This window comes from Chamaea fasciata, unplaced genomic scaffold (genome assembly GCF_029207755.1).
Source record: "Chamaea fasciata isolate MVZ Bird 193981 ecotype frontalis unplaced genomic scaffold, bChaFas1.0.hap1 SCAF_1, whole genome shotgun sequence".
Taxonomy (NCBI): domain Eukaryota; kingdom Metazoa; phylum Chordata; class Aves; order Passeriformes; family Sylviidae; genus Chamaea; species Chamaea fasciata.
In genome coordinates this window covers 7,953,609-7,980,131 of record NW_027094086.1, presented here as the reverse complement: position 1 = coordinate 7,980,131, position 26,523 = coordinate 7,953,609, and the positions used below count along the sequence as shown (strand labels likewise).

Genomic DNA, 26,523 nt, shown 5'->3' with positions numbered 1-26,523 from the left:
CTACCTGTCCCAACAGCACATTACTGAGTTGGCAAGAAACAAAAGCTTTTGACTGAATAAAAGATTTTTCTTTTAGTTTGAACTCACTTGCCAAATATTTTGTCTTGAAAGTCTGGGTCACCCATTATAGGAATTTTGAAGGAGAAACTTCCCTTAACCAGCTTTGCCATAGCTTCCATTTCTCTTGGCTGTGTGTGATGCCTGCAGTTTATTTATCTCACAAACCATTAAAGAAAAAAATTTTAGCAGAGAAGACTTCTCTGCCAGATCACACACTCAAGAGTGCTGAGAAGACACATCTCTCCCACCTATCTTTGCTCACAACAAAACCTGTTGCTCCAAATCCAGGGTTCAACGCACAGAAAATGGTCTGTGATGGCTTTCATCCTGTGCCTGTGATGTTTGTGCTCCATGGGGCTGAAGGACTGATCCTGAACCCTGCAAAGGATGAACACCCCAGGCTAGGATTGAGCCTTAGGAAATCTCATCCCTGCCCCACCAACAGATGTGCAACCTCCTGCAATGTTCTGATGGCTTCTCTGCACTGCTCTGTGCTGGCTTTCAATAACTGGATAGACTGGAAGTATAGCCTAAATAGTCAGTCCTACTGTGGCTGTCACCCACTGTTTATGCTCCTTACTTCAAGTCTCATAAAAAGCCCAGCTGTTGGTCTTGGAAAGATAAGTCAGCATTTCAGTATTTACTTTTGCTTCCATGAGGTGCTATCAATCACGTCTAATATATATTTTATAGTGCTTCTCTTTTCCTTTACCTTATCACTGTACAGAACACAGTGCTGGGGAAGAGAACACCAGCCTGTACCTGAATGCAAGCAATTACAAGGTTTGAGAGTCCAGGGTGTTGTGTTGGATCTGTATCTGTATCTCTGAATGGAGTTCTTAGGGGTTTATGAAGACAACAAAGACCTGTGATGCCTTAGCCCTCTTGTGCTCATAAAGCTGATAGAAAGGAGAAGACCAAAGGCATTAACCTTTCTGCTCTGCTTAGTCTAATTTTGTCCGAACAAGGGATAGTCAACACTGCACCAATACAGCATAATAACAAATAAGGCACTTGTTGCCACTTTAAATGGCTCCTAACGTCCCTCCACAGCCATGCAATGTGCTGTCATCACCACAAGCCAGGCACCAGATACCTTTATTTTTAATTGCACTGAAGAGATGCTGGTCTCAGGGAAGGCTCTGCCCAACGGCAAGACTGATCACAGCCCCTCCCCAGGCAAGTGCTGCTTTGAGATGTCATTTTCCCTTGTGCTGAAAAATGCTCCTAGTTCAAAAATTCATGGCATGGGTTCAAATGTCTCCTAGAAGCTCTTTCAACCACAGCCACAAGTATGGTTTCTCTCTTCAAATGCTGCATTGGCAGCAAAATCAAAGCTTTGCCACTGCTCGGCCATTCTAGTTTGGAAACAAATTTTTTAGCCAAGATTTCTCCAGTCAATCGAATTCCCACTAGTCATCAATCACAGCAGCCTGCTCAGATGAAGGTGATACTCTGAATTTGTCTACAGCAAAGTAACCCCTTGCTTTTGGTGCTCTCTTGGCTTTGCCTCAAAGGTAAATTTCTTCACATGAATCATTACACAGAACCCCTCTGTATTCCAGCTTGCTATTGAACCATCCAGGAGGCAGCATTTAAATGCAAGAAGGTAAAACTACAGTATTGACTGTCCTTTGTCTGGGTTTATTTAATTCTCTAAAGCAAACAGTTTGTGTGAATTGCATTCCTGGTAATAAAATCGTCTTGCACATTTGCTTATAGAGGGTCACCAGGGAGAGCAAATGCACCTGTACTCAGCAATAAATGTTTGATTCTGTGTTGCACAGCAATTATTCAAAATGAGAGAGACTATTGGATCCAAGACTGCTGCCCTTTAGGACTCAGCCTGTCAAGTTGCATAGCTCTGTACTTTTTATCCAAGTGGATTTCATCTCCACAAACTTATTACTGGGTGATATTCCAGTCTTTCAGTCCAAGCTGCACCAAGCTCTAAAAAACATTTGACTACCAGACTGCCTTTTCTTTGCTATAAGGGGTATTGCTTTTTTATTATTATATTTTTTATCAATATCCCATAGCATTTGAAAGGAGCAAAATTTGAAATGCATGGGTGGTTTATTCCGAGAGGACACAGAAAGGCAGAGATTTCAATTGAATCACGCCTAAAATTGCTTCATCCCTGGCTTTAAAAATGCCATAGCTTTAGTCATCAAGAGGAAGTTATGATGCTATATTTATTTTCTCATGTTTTTTGTACTGACTTGAGAAATTTATCAGGAGTGTGGTATTTTTCTGTCTTCTTAAATTAAACAAGGAGCCATTAATATATTTTACAAATACGTCTTTCTGTAGATACTTTCTTGACATTTATTACTTAACTAGACTTGCACTTGATGTACAGTTACATATTGCTCAGCAAAGAGAAATGTAGCAAAATTCCACAGAGCTTTAAGTGCTTGCAGAGATGTGAACCAACTCCTTCTTAAAGTAAGATTTAATCAATGCAGTGCAACCCCAACCCTGACCAAATGATCAGTCACCATGGCTTGGAGTAATATCTTGGGATGTCTGAGCTTGCATACAATTACAGATCACTTAATTACCAAATTTAATCAAGATAATAATTAGGCACTGCATCCTGTTTAATGTACAAGGATGCAAGCCTTCCAGGTCCTGCTGCCAGATCGGAACTGAACACAGGAATGGAGGTAAAGAATCAGCAATTCAACAAGCTATATTCATAATTATAGAAGAAAAACTAAACTTAGCTTGCCAAATCCTTAAGAAATCCATTTTTTGTGCCAGTCAAAAACCCAAGCCTACATGATTCTTTCAACAACCTATTTCTTCAGAAGACCAACCTATTATTTTGGATTTGACCATGGTTGAGAGATAAAGCTCAGGGTCCTGGCACAGTAGGTGTTCAATTGGTGCCTAGTAAGCACTTTCTGCTCAGATAAACCCTGCTCTGCAGAAGGGATGAGGGGGGGAAAGGAAAAGCTCGATTAAGTGACTTTTTGAAGGTCAAAAAGCAAAACATAAATCTGTCAGTCATCTCAGCCACTGTACTACACTGCTTCTTGCATCAGCTTTGTAGGGCCAAGAAAACAGTTACAAGACTCTACAGTTGATACATTTTTTAAAGCACCCCACATTTACTGTAAGCTAAGCAAAGTCACTTTCTGGGATAGGTTCTATTAAGAAGATTTTTTTTTCCCTATTTTCCTCCAACTTCAAAGTGCCTCGTGAGTCTCCTTGTTAGAGCCTAGTGACATCCACACGTCACTGAGCTGAACAGCTGCAGCAGCAATGCATCTAGAAACATTAAAAAGCCCAGAAACATGAAGGCTTGCAAGAAATAATGGAGGGGTGTAGAAAATTGAGTAGATGACCCAGTAGGCCACATCTATTTCTAAATTCTACAAACCCTCTGTGTTTAAAAATAGGATGAAAACTTTTGTTTTTTTTTTTTTCTTTAAACCAGTGGGGATATTGGCTAACATTTTATATTCAAAAAGTGAGTAACTTTTAATAAGGGCCAGCAGGAAACCAACTCCAGAGAGCAATGGGGAAGTAAAATCCTTTCTTTACATATGTGAGACCTAAAAAAAAATAAAGTAAAAGTAGACCTGAATGATGGTAACATTTTAATCTTCAGAGCTGCTGTTAGCTGCAATAAATCCCCTTTGTAAAATTGGTGTCTTGAGCTGCAAATTCTTATCAAGAGTGTTATTATCAGCCATTGTGGGACTGTGAACAAGAATTCTCACTGTATTTTAATGGCTGCGGGCCATATCCATCAAAAAGGGGACTCTAACAGACATACAGTTATCATTGTTCAAATTTTAATGGATATATGGCATTCCCATTCATTATTCAAGTGACATTCAGATGCAGTTTCACTCAAAGCTGCCTCTTCATAAATGTTATTAGCTACAAATGGGCCTTTAATAAAATATTACACTGTGCAAAAATAAAGCATTGTACTGATAATCAAAGGAAAATGAATGGAAGGAATTAAAATCCACAGCAATATAGTCTGAACTCCTTAGTCAGTCAAAAACCTCTTTGATTTTAATGGCCAGTTTCTCAAAACCAGAACAGGAATGCAGGATCAGGCCCACTGGGCACACACAGGACACAAAAACACCTTCTCCAAACTCTTGTGGCTTCTATGCAGACTGCTACCTGACTATTTGAGTCTGAACAGGTCTATCTGTGGTCAGTCTGACCACAGCTCAACAATACTGCCTGCAAATATCCAATATACATGGTTCTCTGGACAACTTTACATTTATTATCCAACTGCTTGGATCACACACCTTGGAAAACCCTCTGTCCATGCCATTAAGGCTCTGCTTTTCTGGTGGGTGCTCATATTTTTTTATTAACTTGTGTGTTAAGTTAGGCACTCAGAACTAAAACATCCTAAATCTAATCAGGTTGCACACACTGGCCCCAGACTCAAGTCAGGAAGCACCAATTTATTTTCTCTAAATTAACACCAGCTCAGCAAGACACTTAAGCACACATCTAACTTTGTAACCACACGGTTATTCCCCACTCCCTTAAACAGTGCAGATGCAAATGCTCTGCTGAAACAGTTTTATAAGAATCCAACAGCAGACAATAATAAACACTGTGAGTGTGATCTGCAGCCAGGAGGCTGGAGCACGCTGCTGGGATGTGAAATTCAGTGTCCCCACTAATGCCACAGGGATGCCTCCACTTCCCTGCATCCCACTCAGTTCCAGAGCCAACAGCCACACAAACTCCTCCTCCTCTCTCTGTCTGGGAATGAAATGTATTTCTACATAGAAGTATCTATTTTGCAAGATATATCTTGGGTTTCCCTACTCTGCTCTTTTAACTGTGCATTTGAGATGAAAATACTGTCAGCAGCAAGGCTGGGTGTCTGAAATAGGAGCAGAAGTGGTTTATTTGCCAGAGCAGAAGGCTTTTCTTCTGCAGCAACTTTGCATGAAATTGGATTTATTTCTACCAGGATGAAAGAACAAAACACTTCAGTGGAGTTGGGAACCTGCCCCCACTAAGTATAGACAGAACGTACAGAAGATGAAGTCAAAACCAGTTCCTGCTAAACCCAGTCAGCTCAGATGGAACTCTGGACTCTACACTGGGAAAGAGTCAGAGAGACAACAACAAGAGGATGTCTGAGTGCAAACTTGTGTATCAAACCCCTTCTGGTCAGTAGCCCTCTTCCCACACTGGCACCAAAACTCTACAGAGTTTGTCTTAAAAGGACAAAAATCAAAGTACTAGTAGTGATAATGTTCCCAGAGGTACCTGGTGTGATGTGCCTGCATGCTGCACCTTGATAGAGTGAGCATTCGCCCTATACCTCATGGCTGCATACAACAGGCACCCCAAAACCACGCATTTCTCTCTCTGTCTGTGCTTCCTTAGAGTTCCCTCACCGTAAGTATTGTGCTCAACACACACGGATGAGATGGACTTTTGTAGAAAGCCAGTTTTGTTGAGAGGAAGATTGAAGGACATCCTCCCTTCCCACCACTGAGGGCTCTGCTCAGGTTTTCACTTGAAGGATTAAAAATCTGTGACCTGAAAGAAGACAGCCAGCACTGCTTGTTATTTTTTTGGAGAGGAGGAAGAACTGAGGAGGTACTTTTGGGTGAAGGTTCGAGTTGAAGGATCTGGAGTACAGAACAGGCATTCTCCTTGTAGTCTGAGTAAGGCCTTCAAACAGATGTGACTTCATGCACATGTGGATCTAGCCTTGACTGATGTACAATACATAAATGACCTTAATGGCTCAAGGAAAAAGACCAGAACAATCTCCTAACATCAGCCAATTCAACAGCTTTAGGGGAAGGACCAGCAGCATCAAGAGAGGTGTGCCCAGGGAGAGATGCTCAAGGACAGAGTACAGTTTTATTGGAGTAAATCTGGATTAATCCAACCATTTTTGATGCGTTCTCATCCCAAAGAAGCACACCAGTTTTACATACATCAACAATTATTTTTTTCCCTATGCTTTGGATGAACCTTTCAGATATCAACCATTTGATGCCGAAGGTTCAATTTCATAAAGAAGTTTCAATGGGCAGTTGTTATCCCTCCAGTCTGGGGGTAATCTGTCACTGTTGTTGTTTTAAAAGGTGAACATAAAAAGACATCTCACCCAGGCTGCAAAACCCAGCATTTTAATCTTGAAACTCTGTTATGCAGAGTTATTGTTATTTCCATGGAACCAGAGGGAAGAAGCACCGTCTTCACGGCTGCTCCTCACTTACAGTTAAAACTTTCCAAATCATACATCTATAAGCAAGGTAATTTCTCAGTGCCTTTGCTAGATTTAAAAATGAAAATTAAAGCATTATTAGGAGGTAAGGGTCAGGCATATACCCAGCCAACTATTTGGCAATGACTCCACCTGGAACAAAGAGATTCCAAAATAAATTTTTTAATGAGAATGATGGCAAAAAGCCAAGCAGAAGTTGCAGAGGACACCTCATTAAAGAAATTGATAAGCCCAAGTCAGGTCAATCTGTTTAAGTAACTCAATGCCTTCAGTCAGATTGGAATAGATCTGTTTAATTTGCCTTCAGAAAAGCAGCAGCACAGTGGGAGCAGAGGAGGAGACCTCGCAGGGAGCCATAAATGTTCTGTAAAAGTTGGTAATTTTGCAGAAAGTTGCATCTGTGGTTTACTCACTTGGAAGAGAGACATCTCACACAAAGTGAGCTGAAGGAGTTGTAGGCAATGAGAGCAGGCACATTCAGTACAGTGACAGGACTGTGGGACCTCCCCTGCTGAGCCACAGCCCGCACAGGGGCCCACCAAAAGAGCCAAACACAAAACACTAAATTTAAGGCATGAGCCAGAGCCTGGATTATTTTTACACCTTTGCAGCACTGGGAGAGTTTCAGCAGGAAAGAGGAGCTGATTTTCTGCTTGAACAAAGAACTCAAAATGTGGTTCTCATTTTGAAACTCAAGCTCAGGGGCCCTGAAAGGGAAAACGAATTCTTGCAGTTCACAAGGACTGTGCTGTGAATCAAGCAGCACGGTCTGGTCTCTGTCAGGATGCCTGCCCTGCTTCTGCTCGAGTGCTGACTGGAGAGTTATCACTCACTTCAGGATTTCCATGATGCTGAGAGCAGCAAAGCCACCAGAGTGCCATGCACCCTGGCTGGGAACTGCCACAGCCCAACAGCATCTTGCTAATGAATGCTGCTTCCAGGGCACTGCACCAGCTGTAATTAGCAAAACGCTGCTAAGCTCAAGCACCTCATTTGCAGGTACCTGGGTGACCTCACTGGTGTGACTTTGGGGCTTATTTCATCACTGAACAGAAGAATAATGTCTTTAAGTAACTGCAGGGTTTGATAATAGGTAAATAAGAACCTTGCATCAAAAAAAAAAAAGTCAAATAAACCTAGCACTGCTTTTATTGGGCAGATCTCAGCAGCAATACCATGGGAGGTTTCGTCATGCTTGGACTTAATCTGCCTTTTAGAGATGATGTATAACAAATTATTACAATGATTAAGAGGCAAACACAGTGCAAATGGAGTCCCTGCCACCCAGTCTGCAAGCAAGCATCAAACTTTATAATGTATGACTGCACACAGTAATGAATAAGTACATTTCTCAGAGGCTTTTGTTCCTTGCAGCTGTATTCTGAGGGGTTTGGTGCTGCCTCAAATATTAAATACCCTTCAGTAGGCCCTTAGGAGCCAGGAGGTTTTGAATTCTTTGAATGGACCCTCTGGTCTCAGCACTGGGAATAACACCTCAATGCTTATCCTGATAATAGGAAAGTTAGAAAAAAAAAAATTAAAACATGAAGAGAGAGATTCCCACATTGCTACCCGACCTGAAAAGGAGGCATTTTAGAGAAACACCATTAAGATGACCATGACAACATCATTAATCTTATCAACACAGCAATAACACACAAGACTAAAACCTGCAATATCTAAGTGAAACCCATTTATCTGGAACTGAGCAGATTATATTTTAGCCTGGAAAAAGGTATTACATCCCAATTGAAGGTTCTCCTGATTTTCCAAAAGGGGACATGTTAGGCACATACTTCACCAGGGATGGGGGGGTCCCAGGGCTCCCAGCCGTGTTATGCTGCACCAACATCACCTGCACTGCTCATGACAGTCAGAGTGTTTGGGGTGGAAGGACACTTAAAGATCATCCAGTTCCAGCCCCCTGCTGTGAGCAGGGACAATTTTCACTAGACCAGGTTGTTCTAAGCCTTATCCAACCTGGCCTTGAAGGCACAACTACGACCCTCTGGCAGCCCACCACACACACAAATGGTTCCCCTTTGGGAGGAAAGGCGCTACATAGGCTGGAGAGATGAAGATTTTAGCCAGGATTTTGGATGGATGATTACTACAGACCATTAAGCTGTTCTCCTCTGACTGGATTTATTGTTGACTCAACAAAGAAACACGACAGGGGGCTGGGTACCTGCAAGGATTGTGCAAAGCAGCCGAGCCAAATTTATTTTAAAAAAGAAAAAGCCAATGTAAAATCAGAAGGAAGCCACAGACACTTGTTTTCTCTTGCACCTGCAAAACCAAAGCTAACTTCCCTGTCAATGGGAAATCTGCAAGTGCAGAAGCCAGAAACTTCTGAGAAATACCCCCCGTCCTTGCCACCATGAATACTGTCAGTGGGGATTAAAAGGCCCATTTTCATAACACACTTCATTTCCCAAACTGGAGCTGGTTTTGAATCACCTTCTTCTAGCAACTTGCAGGTCCTTTTCTAGGGGTTATGATTGACAAAGCAATGAGAAGGGGAAAAAAGCAAACCTGACAAATGACCAGGTCCCCAAGGCAGCCAGCTCCGAGCAGGTGGACACCGTGTGAATCACTGGCGTCTCAGGAGTGCCGAGAGATGGATGATCTGGATCTGCAGAGAGCTTAGGTTTGTCAAATGACTTTTGCAGGCTTTGTGCCAGAACGAAGCAGAATGAAACAGAGATAATCCGCTGAAAGAATGCCCCATTACAGCAGGGGAACAGCCAGATGCTTCCTGTGCATGATATTTCAGGGCAGCATAAGATACAGATCAGGACAGAGGTTCAGCAAGGCCAGCAGCAGCAGGTCAGAGGGGGAAAAGTTAAAAAAAAAATTGGAATACAACAAAGCAAAAGCAGAACTACAGGGCAAATGCTTTGTGCAGGGAAGTTGTGACTCCCTGAGGCCCGGCACTGAGAAAGGGCAGCCAGAGCACCAGAGAGGCACCTCAGAGCAAAGCTGAATGTGGGCGGATGGTAATTTGAGGGTTTCTGCAAAGTCAAATATTCATAAAAGGTTCCTCAAAAACCTTGCAAATAAAGAAAGCATCATTGCAAAACAGACTTGGTATTTCCCAACCTGAAATGTAACTTTTGATTTAAAAGCTTCCAGAGTTAAAAATAAATAAAATAATCAACATGCTAAAATGGCATACAGTAGAGGTTTCTTTGCCTGTTTTTTCTGTAAGCATCTGAAAGTCTAAGGATCATCCATAACAGTCATGTCAGACCTCAAAAGAACTGCCCACAACTTAGTTTTGTTTCTTTTTAACACACTTCCTTAAGTATCCAAAATTAGGTAATTAAGAAAACAGTGCCTCTAGCAGACATCTGGGTTTTCTGTGGTCAGATTTTCCAGTTATTTAGCAACATCTTTGCTTGTCTTCAAGTATTTTGGTGTCTCAGGGGATTTCAGATCACATCATAACTAAGGCTTTTAGCTGCCCAGCTAGTGACAAATAATCAGAATATTATGAGCTGAACACACAGAGAGACAAGAGAGCAGAGTGCTGAGAGCCAGAGGTGTGATGCAGAATTACAATACAAAATCTTCTGAAAATGAATCATGTTTTCACATCCCTCAGCTGCATTTGCAAAGCATTGCTCTTTTAACTTGTCTCTGATTGACCAATATCTTTTGCTTTATTCTTTTACATACTTAGCTGTTAACAGAGAACAGAAATGACATCTCCTTGCTAAACAAATTTCACTTCTGCATCCCCTCATCCCTTCCTAAGAAAAGCCAACCAAAAGCACACTTTTGCAATGACAACGAACATGTGTAAGAGCAATGGGCTATCAAATTAAAGACAAATGTGTTATAATATTAACACTGACTTGCATGCACAGCAGAGCTGTCCTGCTGAAGAAGGAGCTAATGAATCCTCTGCTACAAATCATCAGAAAAGCACATTTGAGCAGTGTGAACAAAGGGAAACTGCCACTGAAATTACAATTGTTCAGATAGTTGTACAGGAGAAATTCCATGCTCAGGTTATCACCAGCAGCTGGTGTTCCTAAGGACCACCAGAACATTATGAAAGGTTCTTTCAGGCAGTAAGAGCCATCTCCTCATTAACCCTATGGAGGCAGAAATACAGCCCAAACATGAGACACAGCACCTGGTGTATCAGAAACCCTGCTCTCCTGGTTGACTCAAAATTATAGCACAGTAGCAAGTTTCAGGGTCAACTAGACTTTGATGAAGCATCACCACTCCACTGGAACTTGAATGCTGCTATTCTTTCATTCGAGAAAAAAAAAAAAAGAACACTCTAACGTTTGCCCTGTGCAGAGAGTTCACAGCACCCTTTCAATCAGGGGACAAGGCAAAGGAATAAATACTTGAGGAAGCTGTCTCCTCATGTGGAAAAGAACCACTTTGAAAAAGCTTCACTCACTGCATGTGTGGGCACTTGGGATGGGGTCAGTTTGGGTCACCCATCCATGGTAGTGTACAGGGGGTGTAGCCAGCAGGAAGGCATCAACCAGGTTTCAGCTGAGCCATGGATCTAAGCACAGTTGAGTATCTGGGTTTTGACTCTCTTTCACATATTAAGGTTTTATGGAAAAGAATCTGGGTCCTCAGCTCTGCGGGACACCAGTCAACCAGGCCAGTGCTTTATTTATTTATTTTAAATTTTTTTTATTATTTTTTTTATTATTTTTTCCTACAGAAAGAGGAGCAGATCCTGTTCATTTTGGACCATAGGGAAGCTTCTCCATCTCTTCAACATTTGTCTAAAAGGAATACCTACATGTTAGATATTTTTCAAAAGATAACATACACACACACATATATGTCTTTTGTTGGTTTGGGGTTTTTTAATGACATACAAGAAGCAAGGCAGCACAGCCCTCACTTTCATTAAGGTGCAGAAAACTCAGTTTTGGGCTGAGTTGTTTGGGCTCTGAATGTCTCCCATCAGGTTGCTGGATGGGCACTACCTTGGTGCTTCAGCTCTCCACAGACCCAGCACTATCTCCCTCCTTTAGACACCCCAGCCTCTGCCCTCTGGCACTTGCATCCCCAGCTAAGAGGTTAATAGGATCTCACTCCCAGCTGTGCTGGGGCAGGACCCATCTGATCTCATGTCACACCTCAACCTTGCCAGAGCAAGTCATTGAGGCTTCTTTAACTGTCAGCACAGAGGAAGTCCCACTCCAGAGCCTATTTTTTCCAATGCCTCCTCTAAATGAGACAAATGACATATTAAAGTACCTATTTTTCACTGTGACCCATAAAAGGAGGACAGATCACCAGGTCTGACAGCAGCATATGCTCTGCAGATACTTGTACTCCGTCAGATGTACCCAACACTGATCTGCACTCTAAGGAAGTTCCAGCCCAGGAAAACTCTCTCTGATCCAAAAGGAACATGAACTGCTTTCACCTTGGACCATGCCTGTCCTCCATGTACTCACTGCCTTTCATTTCACAAGGAGAGCAGTTTTGTCCTGATTGAGAGAAACTAGAATATTCTTAAAAGAAAATGAATACCCAATTCCCTCTGAGACTCATTTCTGCAAGGTTGTTTTTACATTGTGGGGTCACAGCAGGGTATTATTCCTCGTATTGGTTCTGCCAGTGGCTCTCAGCCAGCAGACAGGAGAAGGGGCAGATGGAGTGAGAGTTTTGTCAACAAGAGCCACACATGAACTAGCCCTGGAGCAAGATGGAGAAAGCAAGCCCTACCCTCAGTGCTGAAAGGCAGAGCTTGTCGCCAGACATGAGCCTGCTTTTCCTTCATATCTTAGTCATCGCCCATGTTTTTGCTCTCCACTTTGCATCTTAAGGAAATAAGTCCCAGAAGCCAGGTGTTTTTCCTATCTGTTTGTTTTCTTTGCTCCAATTGACAGTTTTCTCTTGACCCTTTCTGTCCTCACCACCAACCCAGGACACCCAGGAAGACAGTGCTCTGAGCCACCTTGCCTGAAAAGCCACAGAAATGAAGAATAAAGACATGTCTGGGGACAAAATGTACTGGTGCTGCAATGCTCAGGAAGCCCTGAAAACCTAAAACCACCTTCCCTGGCATCAGTGCTATTGGCACGTTTCAACCCCCCCTTCCCAGCACTGGGACCAAGGGGAGACAGATAAAATAGTGACAGGCTTCATCCTGCCAGAGTTCCATGGGGGCAGCTCCCTCCACTCTCCATCACTGCATGTCAAGTACATTAGGAGAATAACATCCCTGAATGGTCACCAGAGTCACTGCAGACTATACAGCACCTCAGGTTATGGAGCTGCCTAGGCAGCAGAAATTCCTCGGGCCACCAAGGATTTCTGCTGAAAACATGACACCTTTGCAGCTACTCTGGGCCTGGCAGCTCTCCAAACTCCCATCCCACGGGGCACTGCTGTGCACCTGGGCGGATTCATTCCTGCACCACTGCACCATTCTCTGCTCAGGGGTCAGGGTGGCTAGATCTCCCCTCTGCTCTCATGGCAGGCAGGCAGCAGCATCCCACTTGGATAATGCCTCAAACAATGATCCACATTTTTGCCATGCTGGTGGCAAATCCTGCTGAGGGACATCTACTCTCAGCACACTGTCAGTCATGTACTGTCATCTGTAACCATGTGTGCTAGGTATCAAGAGCTATTAATCACAGAATGGCTTGGGGTGGAAGGGACCTCTGAGATCTTCTTGTTCCAAACCCCTGCCATGGGCAGGGACACTTTCCATTAGAGTGAGTTAGTCACAGCCCCATAGAACCTGGCCTTGAACTCTTCCAGGAATGTGACATCCACAGCTTCTCTGGGCAACCTGTTCCAGTCTCACCACTCTCACAGTAAACGAGCCACTCATTCTTCTTATCCAGTACATTAAAGGCTGCAAGGCTGCAGCTTGCAAAACCTAAACCATTTTGTTAAAATTCCATCTAAACCTGCCTCTGTTTTTCTTTCCTGTACATGAGAAGGCAAGACAAGTACTCTGTTTCTCTTGTTGCAGACTGGGACCTCACAGTGTAGACCTTGCTGCTTTTTATTATTCCCACATGCAGCCAAGTTTTTATTGCTCCCCTTCCCATTGCTACCCTCTGACACACTGTCACTGCAGGAGTAAAAAAGGAAGGAAAAGAAGGTAATGACACAAAACACAAGGTTTTAACCTGAAGTTTATTCCTTTTCAGCTGTTTGAGGCTGCTTGAAGGATGAATCCAGTTCTGCTGTTTAAAATAGGAATTACCCAAGTGACTCACCTCTTGCTGAGAGACCACTAGCTTGTTCATCATGTGCCAGTGCTCAGGGCATGCCACTTGTCCCTGATTACAGCAAGATCCTGAATCCTGCAATTTATTCCTGGGTCTGCTGTGGATTGTGTGGTTTTGGGGAAATTGCAATAGAAAGTGGAAACTTGACCATTTTAAACTGATGCTTACACTCCCAACAGCCTCTTCCTGTAAAATTGTTTAAACTCCAATGCTAAAGCTGAGATTTCAAACTTGTGCTTATATTGTAAGTCTCATTCACATAGTCATTAGCAGCATTAAATTGAGGGAGAATCTGCTATGAAACTTAATCATCTGGTATCATGAAAAAGTGCTGGCATGGCTGTTTGATGCTGTGATAGAGGCTGGTACTCCAAACCAGTAGAGAGCAGAGCTTTTCAAGTTCTACTCATTATTGCTTTGCAATGACACAGGAAACAGCAAGGGCTTTAATCTCTAAATAATTTTTTATTCAGGGATTTGGGAACAATCTAGAGGATATAGAAGTTGCTTTGCTTTGTTTTCTCCATTAAATGCTTCATTAAAGTACTGCTCATTTAATAACAAGTTTGGGGAGAAAAAAAAAAAAAAGGAAATAAGTGATGTGTTTTTATGCAAAACCAAAACTCTGACACCTCTTTGCTCTTGTGCCACAAGCAAGCTTGCTTGAGTTTCAGGAGACTTGGTTTTGCATAACAATGTTCCACAGAACAAGTGGGGAAAAACAATTTTAAAAACACAAGGGGAAAATTAAGAGGGAAAACACAAGATAACATGGCCAGATGAGCAGTTAAAGACTCAGACACCTTGATCTTGGCACATCAAATAGAATGCATCTACTTGCATGCAGCCTGTGCCCTCTTCCTAAAAATACACTGCCTCCTTGGTGCAGATATTTGATTTCAGATCAAAGCATTCTCAGAGATTGTTAGCTTTTTTTTTCTTTCAGCCACTTCCAATCACTTCCTCCAATAACTCTCACTGCTCCAAACACTCCTTGATACATAAAATACAGGGCAGCACTTTGGATTCAAGTTTCAAGGCTGTACATCACCATGACTGATCAGACTTCAGCACAAAGACTGCGTAATGAAAACTTCAGGAAGAGGGGAGGATTAATTTTGGTGTGATACCAAAAATCAGTCTTCATTTTAGAGTAATTAAGCCCAGCAGCTACAAGCCTGGCAACATAAACAGGGCTGCTGCAGGTACCCTGCAGCAATGCAAGCTGCAAACTTTGTGACTAGCACAGATTTATGGTGGGACTCCTCTGCCCAGTAATCCCCAGTAGTGAGAGTACTACTGCAACAGGCTGCCCAGAGCAGTGGTGAGTGCTCCACACCTGGAAACGTTCAAGGTCAGCACAGAGAGGGCTCTGATCTAGTGAAGGTGTCCCTGCACGTTGCAGGGGTGGGACTAGATGACTTCTAAAGGTCCTTTCCCACACAAATCCTCCTGTCATTCCATGACTCTTCTCCCCTGCCGGCCTATCCCCAAGGTCAGAGGCAGAGTGTGATGCTTGCAGGTGAGAGGAGCAGCAAATACAAGAAGCACCTAATGAAGTCACACTGGCCATCCAGGCAAAATGTGGGGAAATCCTGGCCATGGCAAATTTGGTAAAAGCTGCAGGCAGAGGAAGGAATTCAACAGCCTGATTTGCTGTGGCTGGTTATTTTAAGCATAGTGGAAAATGCATCGATGATCCTTGATTTAATAATTAAGAGCATCAAGCTAAAACTTCAGGCCAAATTATGTTCTCATTTTAGTTCATTTAGATCTGCGAAAATGAATTGAATTACTCGAGATCTTCATCGATGTAATAAACCTGGTCATTTTGGCACTGCAGTCCATGGGTACTCATTACAGCAGCTAAACCACAGCCCTGCTCCAGATGGCTTGTCTCTACAACATAGCATACATCCAAGGCACTCCAGAAACTAATCACCCCCTGATCATATCACTTCAATTAAAAATTACTCAATATTTCCAATTGCTCCCATCCATTTTAGAAATAACAGAACATTACAAAGTGCTTGGCCAGTAATATGCAGCTTTTCCTACACTGCAGAAATGTCAGCTAAGCAACATTAACCAGTTCAGCAAGGCAGCAGATTTTATATCTGGTATGTGGTGTATTTTAAAATTTCTCCACCTTTATATCAGTTGTGGCAACAGCTGTGGGACCAGCTGAGAGCAGAGACAAACAGGGAAAAATGTCTCTTACCTTATAGTGGAAATATAGAATGGAGAGAATTTTTAGAAAATTTGATTTGGTAAAACAGCAAAAGTTTCCAAGGAAGGTCCATTATCACTCTCTTTCACTGAAGAGGACCCAGGTTGATGTACACATTGCTGCAGAGGCAAGATTGAAGGAAGGGAGAGCTTTGCTGAAGAATGTGGGATAAACAAGGAATTCTTATTCCCCCAGTAAATCCCACATTTGCTTACATGGCACTTACTCTTGTTTATATCAGGTAAATATAGAAAAGTAGAGATGTGGATCTGAGATGATGATGATTATTTTGTGGAAAATAGAAAAATGCAGAGATCTCACTACAGTTTTCTGGGTTACTCGTATGAACAATAGACAAAAAGCCAACTGGGTTTTTTATTCTAATGCCAACTCCTCAGAGCATCACTCACCAGCTATTTCAGCTTGAATCAATGAAGTCTCACCTCCAGGAATGCAGTCATTAGCTCCTCCAGTCTCTGCTGATAGACAGGCAGGGCTTTCATCAGCCATGGCTAACAACTTTGAGTGACTAGCAATAAAACTAAATACATATTTGATGAAGTAGCAGACTTACTTACATAGAGTAAGGAAAATTAGGGGATTTTCCAGACAAATGACTGTGCATGTCAAATTTGGTTCAATATATTTATTGCCACAACCATGCTTTCAGGTTGGAAAGGAAAAAGCAGCTCAACTCCAAAGCAGGAGCAGATGTTTGTATGGGATAACTGAACCAGTGTGAGCAAAATCTTCCTATACTGAGCCTTTTTGGTAAGTGTCCCAGAGTACAGTGTTTTTTCCATTGTGCTGGGTGAATCATGGGATATAGGCATCCTGCAGTCCATAAAGAAAGGACCCTCCTCAGTCATCTAACTACTGTGGCCTAAAGCTTGGAGCATCTCAAAATGACATGGCAAAGAGATAGTTACTAAGAAATCTGAGCTGATAACAGAATTCAAGACCAAAATCTAAAAGGAAATAGGTGGGCCATTGCATGAGGCTACCCATCTGGTTCCCACTGTATGGCTGTACCTAGTATGTTCAAACACTGTGTAAACGTGTCACAACTCCTAAGTTGTGCTTTGCAGAATGACAAACATGGTCATTTGAGAATATGCACAGGTGTATAATAATATACCAGTTTCCTTTAGAGCAGCCCCATGAAAAGGTGTTTTCAACTTTCCCTTAATTGCAATATAAACACAGTCTTAAAAATGAGCATGTCAACAACCAAAACATGAACAAAAATAATATTAATGTGGGGCCATAAAGGAGTTGGCATTGTGACTTAAAGGAAACCTGCGCTTTCCCACCCTGAAACTGTACATTTGCTTTTGGTACCTGTCTCAGTGAACACTAACCGAACCTGTGCTAATAAAAATCAGTTTTCTTCTCAACTGCAAAGTATGATGTAGTCTTTTTTTCCAGAAACCCCAGCATTTTCAGCTAACAGCTTCACACTGTTCTAGGTTGCAGACCTCTTCTTACAGATGCCACTCATGACCAGAGACTCAATGTACTAACTTATTTTTGCTTCACTGCTAGCAACCAGAGTTGCAGAAGGTCATTAAAGAGATTTGTCCGGCTGAACAGCTTCCAGTAGTGCAATGAAGTAGTTATTTAATATCCTCAGATGAAAGGTGCTATGCAAATACAGAGCACTGTGTTGCGCCAAAGAGGATCCTCTGATTACCTCCTATTAGTCCAATAGAGGCAAATGGGCTCTAGCCCGAGGTTTTGCAGTACCATTTCCCTGCTAAACAAGCTGTCGTTGACTTAGCTTGACAAATGTAAACGGTTAACCCACAGGAACTCAGGTCTCCTTTTCATATTTGCAGGTCAGCTGCCTTGAGACAATGTCTGAAGTACAAACAGGCTTTCAGGGCCAGATTCTGATTCATTCAGGATGGTGTAAATCAGGAATAATCCCTTTAGAGATTAGTAGGAGTGAGATCAGATTCAGGCTCTTGGAATTAACAAGTACAAACCATGTGCTTGTGGGTTTATTCTAATTCTGCTAAGTACATCACAGTTCCCCTTCACGTCCTTCTCCCATTCTCTCTAAAGCACTTTGAACTGAAGAGCAAAGAAAGTCCTGCTCTGAACACACAACAGAAGATGTTTGGCATTGCAAAATATTTTTGCCGACAAAGCTCTTAAATTAGCCATGTGTTTTAAAAAGAAAAAAAAATAAAAATAAAAAAAACAAACAACAAAAAAACCCACCAAAACCCAAACCAAAAAAACCCTCCAAAAACCAACACCGAAAAAGAAAAAGAGAAAAAAGGCCACCTTCAAATTACACAGGCAGAGTAAAGATATGTTTAAAGATCCCCCTTAACCCCAAACTGTAAAATGAACTACAGTAACCATTTTTAACTAGAAATCAACACATTTAATTACTCCATTTTACAGCACTTGTCTCTGGTTCTGGGCATATAACAAAGGAAAAAAACAAGCAGAGCCTTTGCCAGATGCCTGAAACATCCTTAGGAAGCAACTCAATGGAAATTCCAGCATTGCTACAAATTAATGCAATGTCATCTGAAAGTTACTTTTGTCCTTTCCCTGACACTGACTCCTTTGATAGGTCAAGCAATGAAAATAAAACCATGCCAGTCAGCACCTTATTTATTTTTAGGCAAGCTCAGAAACCAAGTCACCACCTTAATGAAAGGTTTATCTCTGTTCAGCTAAACCAAAAGGATGCCAACTTTGTCATTCATGATGCTGTGGTGCACTCCTGCTAACATACTGGTTTTCAGTGTGCGCCTAGAGAATCCTGGTGAAAGGAGCCAAGTGACAAATCTCCATCCTGTTTAGATAAAGATACAAATCCCACAGGTGATGAGGAGCTATGAAGTTACTCACTGAGAAGGATAGCATGAGCCTCTATCAGGTGTGGAGTGGTGTCTGATTTGGGCCAGCACAGGGCTGTGTTTTGGGTGGTTTTCATACTGCCATGGTGGCAGTGACTGGGAGTCCATGGGAAGCTGGGAGGAGACACAGCCAGGACAGGTGACCCCAACTGACCCAAGGGACATTCCAGGCCATGTGACACCATGCTCAGTATATAAAGTGGGCAGAACAAGGAGGAAGAGGGGGACATTTGGGGTGATGTCAATTGTCTTCTCAAGTCACCATTACCTGTGACGGGGGCTCTGCTCTCCTGGGGATGGCTGAACATCTGCCTGCCCATGGGAAGCAGGAGATTATTTCCTTGTTTTGTTTGCGTGAATAGCTTTTGTTTCCCCTATTAAACTGTCTTTATCATAGCCCATGAGTAAAAGCCCAGCTTTTACCCTTCCAATTCTCCCTCCAGTCCCACTGGTGAGGGAGTGAGAGAGTGGTGCTTAGGTCCTGGCTGGGGTTAAACCACTAAAACCAAGTGTTTTAGTCACTCTGCCATGATGTTCACATCACTTATGTCTCCTAAAATAGCCAATTGGGCAGGCTGAAGGATATCTTTAATGCTAATGCCAGTGCTGTGGAGTTGTTCTGCACCTCCTGAAAGAAATCCAAACCAATTTTAACTCTCTCAACACCCAAGACACACCCTGGGTGCCTGCTGCATGCCCTAAAGATCACTGATAAGGTTTGAAATCTTCCACCATGTACTGTTGACAAGGATCTCTTGTCCTGTGGCCTTTGAGGAAAAACATCTCATTAATCATCTCACGTCCCAACAATTTTGGACAGGAAGTTAAAATTCAATAGGAGCTATAAGTGGACTGGGAAGGGCTGTCACACCTATGAAAGAATTTCCTTGGGAAAGGGAAGAGTGAAAAAGAAAATTTTATTTTTACTCACTTTCAGCTAGACTCTTAGACAGCGATGACTGATGGCTCTAAGGAAAGGGCTCCGCTATGCAGATGGAAGAGTCCTGTTGGCTTTGGGTAAGGGAACTACTATTGACAAGTTCATTCAAATGCCATGTGTTTTACAGATTATGAGAAGCCACAAGCTTTGTAAACCTCAGTAAACAGATGTCAGCTCCAGCAATCAATTCAAATATGTGTGCTGAACAACACTCCCATGCTCACTCAGAGGGAAGCGTGCAGCCCTTGCTGACTTCTGAAATATTTTGGTCTTGCCTTCAACAGTCTTCAGGTAATGAGCAGATCAAGCTCTAATGAGCTCACTAGATATGACAAGTCTATACTCAAGGTTACTGAGTGCAACCCTATTCTCTCTTGAAGAAAGGAGAAAGTGTTATGCAGCATTTTCTGCTGACAGAAGAGAGTATCATAAACAAAACACAGGACTTGATCTGAGATGCAAACACACCCTCCCTTTCCTTGGAAGTCAATATTGTTGGTGCCAGGCAAAACAATGCCGACACTTACCCGCCCAGGAGTAGCAATCAGCTCACAAGAGAGCACAGCAGCTAGAAGGGGAGATCTGAAAGACTGATTCTGACAGCTATAAAAGGAAGCGGTTTTTAATATTCAGAAAAGTGTCAGTGCCCTAATAACAAAATTTCCAGCTCCAAGAACTAGAGTTGTCAACTGAAGCCTGGTCAGATACAAAAGTAACAAAGGCAAATTTGGGTGGGTTCCCTTTGTAGAGATAAAGAACTGCGAAAGAGATACTTTCCAAAACAAGCAAATCTCTCCCGGTTTTGCCCTTAATTTAACCCTTGGGCAGGGGTGGCAGTGTGTCACATCTCACTGTTTTAGGGAGGAGGCTGCCAGCAGCACAGCAGGTGGCACCAGTCCCAATGGCACCGAGTTTCACCCTGCGGAAGAGCTGCCTTGTAAAGCCAGCTGGTCTGCTCCAGGAGTGGGAAGGGTTACATGCCACCCTGGTAATCGCACCCTCAGGGTGCGCCCCTCTGCCAAGCAACCTTCAAACTCCCAGAGCAAGTGCATCAGGTTGCCTGGGGTCTGGTTCCAGCTCCAGTCTTTTCCATAAGAAGCTCCTCACTGAAGATACATACTGATATCTTCTGCATATCAGAGCCACCAAACTTCCAAGCAAGACAGTAAAGGCGTAAAAATTGTACTAGTAGACAACAGGTAGACTCATAATACAAATTTCCAAATTTAGAGACATGCCAAAAATAAGTTTAGTGGCTCTGAGAGCAAGGCAGGAGAGAGTTACACCTAAATGAAAAGCTGTTTTCCAAAATGGAGCTGTGCCTGGTGGGTTTATTTCATAAAATGCAGACAACTTCTAAGTTTGTGTGGGGTAAGCTAAGTCAGAAAAAAAAAAAAAAAAAAAATAAAAAAAAAATTCAGCAATGCTTCTTTAAAAATTCACACACACAAAAAAAGAAAAGTTGGGTGTGTGAGTCTCTGACAGCTTGCCTGAGCATCTAAGGACTGCTTTCTGCTGCACCAAGATACAACTCTCGGTCCAGCTTGTCCCCACAAGACAACCATCCTTCTACCAAGATAAAAACTTGAAAATGGGAGAAATTTCTTAAGATTGTTTCTCAATTAGTGTGACAACAGTCACTACAGACAGGACTTGGGTATTTTTAGTCGAAGGGACAAAGGGCTACTGTCACTGGAGTGTGGGAAGCTTTTCTCCAAGGAACAGTAGACAGTGCCCACATTGAGCACTTCTGCCTTTACCTCGCAGAACTTTAGCTTTATATAGCTGGTGAAGGGGCTGGAATAGAAGTATTAAGAGGACCAGTTGAGGGATATGGGGGTGTTTAACCTGGAGAAAAGGAGGCTGTGGGAAGACCTTCCCTCTCTCTACAACTACCTGAAAGGAGGTTGTAGCCAGGTGGAGGTCAGTCTCTTTTTCCAAGTAAAAGTGACAAAATGAGAGGAAATGGCCTCAAGTCACATCAGGGAAAGTTAAAATTTAACATTGGGACTTCTTTTATTTTCATGAAATGGGTTATAAAGCATTGGAACTGGCTGCCCAGAGGAGTGGTGGAGTCACCATCCCTACAATTGTTCAAAAAACTTGTGAATGTGGCACTAGAGGACATGGTTTGATGGTTATGTGGTGTTGGTGCTAGGTTGATGGTTGGACTTGATGATCTTAGACATCTTTTCCAACTTATTTGATTCCATGACAGAATTCTTCATCTAGACCTTTTACTGGTAAAGGAAAAGAATGTATCCTCCTAAGACAGCAGAAACAAAGCTCAGCAAATGAGCCCCACTCCCACAGCAGCAACAGGTCAGGTGGCGACAGAGGAAGAAGCAAGCAGCCTCTTCTGGTGCTCTGTGAAACAGAGACAACCCTCTCCAAAGGAGTATGATAGGTAATTCTAACCTATTGACTCTTTTCCATACAGACCTCCACCCTTTTCCTCTATTAAAAACATTTCAAAATGAATTGCAATTCAACAATTGCAATTGCGTAGCAACATCCTCTGCCAATACTCAACTCCGCATTGACAGGAGACTTTGGCCTTGGGGAGAAGCAGCTTATCCTAAACTCCTTTGTTTCACTGCTACTTCCAAGTGTTTTAGCCACTTCTGCAATTACTGTATCACCTTTTGTTGTTCAATAACCTTTTATTTTTCAACAGCCAGTATCCATATCCTGCCCCTCTGCTCTTTGGCCTCACAACCAGTTATGTAGTTGCTTGAAGTAATTTCTGTTTGGAGCATTGAGCATTTTACACAAGAGTTACAAAGCTTTGGGAGAAACACAACTCAGAGTCTTACCTGGGCATTAACACCCAACTTCTGTCAGTGTAATTAACTAACTGTCTGAATTGTGAGCATTATGTCAGATTGTTCCTGACAAATCTGGTGGCCTTCTACAATGGACATTCAAGGGTCTTACAATGCTATGGAATGAGAGAAGAGGCATTGGCATCATGTACATGAACTTGAATACAGCATTTGACACACTGTCCCAAACAACATCCTTGTCTTTGAGCTCGAGAGACATGGATTTAACAGCAGGATGCAGGACAGCTGTGCTCCAGCATCCTCAGTTTTATCACAAAGTTGTGAAGCTGCTGCTATTTCACTCATCCTGCCATGACAATATAGACTTTTTCTCTATAACTCTGGTTCTGAAGCAGTTTTTACTTTTGCATATCTATTTTTGCATACTTTTTAACAGAAAATCTGCAGTGACAGCCATGGTGAGTCAATGACACTATGTTCCTCTGTAAGGTCTTAGGACCCAGGCAAGCAAAAGCAGTTCATGAACATGGAAAAAACACCAAATTGCACAATCCTTGTAGCACTATGGTGATAACCTCATTGTAGTAAACAAACCAGAAATATAGATGATTTATACTGCATCAGCTGTGCTTTTGCACATCTTTGCTGACTGCACTGCTCAATGGAGTGGCAGATAGTAAATCTCTTCTCTAAAGCTCTTTTCTCCATGCGGTAGATTTCCCTTTAGTTTCATAGTTCAAAAATCAAGCTGTTGGTCAAAAGTGCAAGGTTTACATCTTTACTAGAATCTCCAACCACTTTACAGGCTGAACTAAACCTCCAGGAAACCAAAATACTGTCCTTTGCAGCTGGAAAGTCTGGAGCAGGGACCTGGGAAGGGGCAGGCCTTCACTCCAAGTTCTCAGCCATAATTGCGTCTTCCCAACACCACACACTTGTCCTCAGATGCAAAGTTTAAGTGTCCCTGGCTCTCCTGCTGTCTTGGTTCACTCTGATCCTGGCACACAGAGAACGAAGCATGGGAGAGGAAGGGAGTTGGTGGGAGCTGCAGGAATAGCCTGTTCCCTTCGAACAAGAAGAATTTGTGGGAAAAGGATGGATGAGAGGAAAAATGTGCAAAAGAAGGACTCTGCTGGTTTTGGCTGGGAGAGTTAACTTACTTCATAGTAGCTGGTATGGGGCTGTGTTTTAGATTTGTGCTGGGTACACTGTTGATAACACAGGCATGTTTTCATTACTGCTCAGCAGAACTTACACAAAGCCAAGGCCTTTTCTGCTCCTCACCCCACACCACCAGCGAGGAGGCTGGGGATGCACAAGAAACTGAAAGAAGACACAGCCAGGACAGCTGACCCCAGGTCATATCATCATACAGCATCATGATCAGCACACAAAGATGGCAGCAGAAGAAGAAAGGGAGGCACGTTCAGAGTGACGGCATTTACCTTCCCATTGACCATGACGTGGGATGGAGCCCAGCTTTCCTGGGTATGGCTGAACAACTGCCCATGGGAAGTGATGAATGAATTCCTTAGTTTGCTCTGCTGGCCATGTTCAGCTTATGCTTTACATAATAAATTTGTCTCATCACATGAGTTTTTTCACTTTTACCCTTCCGGTTCTCTCCTACTGCAGGGAAGGTGAGAGTCACTGTGTGGAGTTTAGCTGCTGTCTGGGGAATTAAACCATGAAAGGGAAAAAACAAAACCTGAAGAGCAGGACTAAAGGACATTTCAGTACCTACTCAGGAAGGAGAGAAATGGAGACAAAACTAGAAAAGACTCTCCTGAAGCTCAGAAGAAGCTCTCTGTATCTCACACACTTTGTACTTCCATGAGCACTTCACATCACCACATTGCAGGCATCAGAATAACCTTGGTGGAGTTGATGTCTTTTTGCCTGTAGCTGTGTTTTTGAAGCGAAGCCATATCCTGACCCCACAGCTGTGTCCCCTGCCCAGATTTTCTCCATGAATCCACTGCAGAGTCCCCACTTACACCAGCAAGCCACACGACAGGCATTTCTGGCAGCCCAAGAGAAGGGAGCTGCCTTTTACCAAATTTATAAAGCATTCCCACACTACCCTCCCAAATTGTTTTCTTCCTCTTAGCACCCGAAAAGACAATTTTGGTTACCATACATTTTGAAAGAGCCAGTTTACATTTCAATATTGCCTTTCTAAGGAAGAGAAACTTTCACAAGGATCTGTTTAATTCCTGACCTTTTACAAAGGGTAATGCAGTTTTCCCTTGTACTTCTGTGTTGCCATTACCAGACAATCTCCAGAGCACAAGAAAGAACTTCATTGTAACATCACAACAGCAACATAAAACAAGAAAGATAGAAAAACATTAGGAAGTGCCCAAAGGAGACCTATGAAGACAGTGAAGGGCCTTGAGGGGCAGCCGTATGAAGAGCAGCTGAGGTCACTTGGTTTGTTCAGCCTTGAGGAGGTTGAGGGGAGAGGCTCAGCTTCCTCAGGAGGGGAAGAGGACCAGCAGAGACTGATCCCTTCTCTCTGGTGACCAGGGGCAGGACCCAAGGGAATGGCCTGAAGCTGTATCAGGGGAGGTTCAGGTCAGATATCAGGAAAACTTTCTTCCCCCAGAGGGTGGCTGGGCACTGGAACAGGATCCCCAGGCAGTGATCACAACACCAAGCCTGACACAGCTCAAGAAGCATTTGGACAACACTCTCAGGGACAGGGTGGGATTCTCAGGACGTCCTACACAGGGCCAGTTCAATGATCCTTGTGGGTCCCTTCCAACTAAGGATGTCCTATGATTCCATGATAACTTGCACTGTTCTAATGGCTGTGTCATTATCAACTGCTGTACATGCATCAGTGTCCTGCCAGCAAATTTATCACCTACCTGCTTTGTGTTTCCACAAGTGCTACCGCTTGATCCCCTTGATATGAGGCAGCCTTCAGTATTAGAGCTTGAAATTTGAAGCTGAACATTTTTTAATGGGATAGAGGACAAGCAGAAGTTCATTTTCACTTCTCAGGTTAATTTTTTAGGCTAGAATCAAGCCAGCTGCTTGAGAAGAGCAGCAGGTCTGTTTTAACAGGCAGAGTGAAGCCATAGGAGACCTGATCATAAAGTCAGTGCTTCTCAATAAAGGCAGATTTTAACTGAAGGGGAAAAGCAGAGGATACAGGAGCAGAAAAGAGAAGAGAGATCAAGAAGGAAGAGTTCTAATTCTCTTAATAAGCACTAGACTGAGGAGCAGGAGAGATCCTTTTCTTACTAGAAATATATAGAATTGTCTCTGAAGAGAAAAATAGGGTAAACCTTCCAAAGAATACTAACTTCACTACAAAAATAGTTTTAAAGAGAAAAGAAGCAAACCCCCAAATTCAGCTGTAATATCAGTACTGCCATTGGCTGACAAACTGTGACAATGCAGGTCACATCAAATTCAGAGGAATCATTCTGACACATCTGAAGGCAAACTTGGTTCTTTCAAAATGAGTAATTTTGACTACCTGAGAGGTTTGAAACAGACCTGGAATTAAGACAAAGTAAATCTAAAAGCAACAATGCACCACTTTCTCAAAACCAAAATTACTTCGACCTGCCTTTGCTTAACTAAAAATTGCATCAATTCAATGTAAATGAGTATTTTTCTCAGTTGTCACCAAAAACTCTAAGTCAGATAATCTGCATGAACGGATTTAAGTGAAGCTCTAGTAAGAGAAAGCATTAGATGCATGGAGCAACAGCATTTACTGCATAAGTCTTGCAGTAATGCAGGCTGCAGGTTCCATAGAAGGAATCACCACATCCCATCAGGCAAAGGCAATTTAAGATACAGGCATGGGTGTCCTTATCACACCCTGACAGCTTTGGATGCACTCTAGTGTCAAAAAAGAGACAAAACCTGTCAGGTCAGCTATGACTCAAGTTGCAGGTAGTCCTACACCATGTTCTTTACACAAGTATGTAGAAGTCTCAGGGTGAAGTAACAAAAGTCTGAGTCCTACAGAATGTCCTTTGGGATTAGTCTTGAAGCAAACTATTTCAATCCAAACATTCAGATGACATCTTCCAATTTGATCTGTGGTTTTGTATGTCAGGATGCAAGAAGTACCTTAGTAAATTTTTTTAAAATCCAAACCTGGCCATGTGTACTGTGCTT

General features: G+C 42.7%; 1 protein-coding gene across 6 annotated transcripts in view; it reads right to left on the bottom strand.

Annotated features, from left to right (window-relative positions):
• The window catches only part of ST3GAL1 (ST3 beta-galactoside alpha-2,3-sialyltransferase 1), a 77,721-nt gene that overhangs the window by 45,730 nt on the left and 5,468 nt on the right, over positions 1–26,523 (bottom strand). The window contains exons 1-2 of one of the 6 annotated variants that reach the window (XM_066175603.1): positions 16,186–16,252; positions 15,767–15,894 (exon numbers count right to left, since the gene is read on the bottom strand). The exons of 1 other annotated variant lie outside the window; for it this stretch is intronic. The gene's annotated coding sequence lies outside the window, so the exon portion shown is untranslated. Of the gene's footprint in view, positions 1–8,839; positions 9,052–15,766; positions 15,895–16,185; positions 16,253–26,523 lie in introns of those variants that run through there. 4 more of the 6 variants (XM_066175612.1, XM_066175623.1, XM_066175633.1 and 1 more) reach the window with 4 other exon arrangements.